The 2500-nt window shown below is 43.7% G+C and overlaps 1 protein-coding gene across 1 annotated transcript in view; it reads right to left on the bottom strand.

The window, feature by feature from the left end:
- The window catches only part of LOC134467718 (poly(ADP-ribose) glycohydrolase-like), a 121768-nt gene that overhangs the window by 33064 nt on the left and 86204 nt on the right, over positions 1–2500 (bottom strand). The window lies entirely within an intron of this gene.

Here is a 2500-nt window from a genome sequence, read left to right as displayed (position 1 = left end):
TCTACGTATCGTCCCATGAATTAAGTCCAATATTGCTACACGTAGGTCCACTTTCAAGAGATAAATGACCTTTATTTGTCCACAACTGCAATTTTTTAAAAATATATATGTTTGGGCTTTTTTTTAAGTCTTTTTTTCAGACAGGACAATTTGAATGTGTGACAGAAAAATGAGCGGGAGAGAGAGAGATGTTGGAGGAGTGGGAGATGACCTTGTGTCAGAATCGAACCTGGGACCTCAGTGTAACTGTACGGTGGCTTCGCTGTTGGAGAAGGCCAAGGCCACTGCATTTCTTTTTTAGATGCGTCCTAGCATCTCTATAAGAGGGTATGTCCGTCCGTCAGTTGGTCTGTCTATCTGGCTGTCTGAAACGCATTCTTGAAATTGTCATTCCCTCCTGTGTCCACAAGGCGGAAGTGCATAGACGGAGGTGCTTTATCCACCTGTCGGACTTGTATAGCTTGAAGCCATTTTGTCTGTTTCTCTTCTGATGTCAGCTAAGATTTGTAGAAATTCAAAGGTAAAGCAAATACATCAACTATGCAAGTGAATACAGTTGCTGACCCATTTACCGAATTATGCTAGCTGTGGATTTCCCATTTCTATGCCAAGTATTTTCTGTCTACAACCCCCCTGCAGTACCTCCGCGACCCCCTAGGGGTCTCAACACTCATTTCTGGAAACGCTGTGTTAGGCCCACCCCTTTGCACCCCCACGTGAAAATAATCGTATGTCAGGGTGTGAACTGACTCCAAAAGGCAAAAGCGACTGCCCAACATTATTGCCTTATATAGAATTGCTTTCAAGAGACACTAAAAGCATGGCCTTTTGTTTCAGCAGCTCTGGTATCAAGACCGTGGGGAGAGAGTAGGGCCAGGCTGTAAGACATGCGGCGATGAGAGACGGAAGCCTGCTGGGTGATGATCTGCAGCTCCGGTAACCACGAGGGTTAGGGGCGAGCACCGGGATCTTTTCCGCTGTCTGTCAAGTTGACGGACATGTTTTTCCACCGATTGTTGTCTTTCTGGTGGACTGCATAATTCTGATCATCCGTCACCGCTGACAGTGCAGGAGGAACACACACGAACACACGCACACACACACACACACACACACACACACACACACACACACACACACACACACACACACACACACACACACACACACACACACACACACACAGACAGACAGACAGACAGAGAGGCTGGGGCTCAATACTGGGTTTGTGTTGCTCAATTAACACATTATGTAGATAACAGAGTAAACTAAGCAAAATGCTGCACTTATATAGCACATTTACATACTGTTTTCGCTGTAAGACGCATAGGATTCATTAACACCTTATCGCAAGGGTGCTACTGCCCACTTCATTGAAAACTGTTTGGTTGTAATACCTTGAATTTGGGGTAACGTTCATCTCTCTCGCCAGCGTTTTGAGACATGCTCTATTACAATGTTGTTTTGCGGTGGTTTAACTTGGTTTTCACTGTCTTTATCCGTAGTGGAGCAATGAATGATCAGATTACTCAGGGGGACAGAACTGGGAGAAGAGCAGCGTTATGCGTCTTTCTTTTTAATCTTGACATGTCCAGAACACCTACAGAAACTGACAGTAAAGCTGAAATGGTGTTTGAAAAAAACAGGTATGGTATTGAAGATGACTTGTTTGCTTGTAAACTTGTATCTAAAACCCTCAATCAATGCATCTGGTCATTCCAATATCACTGCTACAGGTACGTATGTCTACATCCAATAAATGCATTGATTGATTGACTGATTGATAGATGTCTGATTAGAGCATTGCTGTAAAAAGAGTTCTTTGGATGGATGCCTGACAATCAAAGGACAAGAAAGATTGTACTTAATGTTATTAATCAATTTTTACAGTACGTCTACGCATTGACAAGAGCCATTTTACTAACCTATTTTACCGGTAGCTTTGTAAAAGGACATGCACAGCTAAAATACCGCACTTAAAATAATGACATAACGCCTGCCATTTTAGACGGGACTCTTAAAGACTGGAAATCTTTTTTTCTATAAATGCCTTCGTTGACGAGGACTGCAGTGTGCAATGGAAGCTGACCAAAGATAAAGTAATGAAGATATTCAAGAGTTGAAGCACACATCAACCTGACATCGGGGGGAGGGGTAGGAGGAGAAGGAAGGAGGAGAGATGGAACAAATGATGATGGTGAGAGAGAGTGAGAGAGAGAGAGAGAGAGAGAGAGAGAGAGAGAGAGAGAGAGAGAGAGAGAGAGAGAGAGAGAGAGAGAGAGAGAGAGAAATGCAGAGGGGTAAGAGGTGGGGGTGGAAGTGAGAGAGTGAAAGGAGGAGGAGATAAAGCGAAAGATAGAGAAAAAAGAAATGGAGGACAGGGGAGAGGAGAAAGAGGGGGAAGGGTTGGCTTATAGTCTTTAATACTCTAATGGCATTGAAGTTTAAGGTTCTGACTGGCCTGGGACGGATGAATTACCAAGCAGCTTATTGGTCAAGA

The sequence above is a fragment of the Engraulis encrasicolus genome, chromosome 17 (genome assembly GCF_034702125.1).
Source record: "Engraulis encrasicolus isolate BLACKSEA-1 chromosome 17, IST_EnEncr_1.0, whole genome shotgun sequence".
Lineage (NCBI taxonomy): Eukaryota > Metazoa > Chordata > Actinopteri > Clupeiformes > Engraulidae > Engraulis > Engraulis encrasicolus.
Note: the sequence above shows the minus strand (reverse complement) of the source record. Positions and strands in the feature narration are given on the sequence as shown.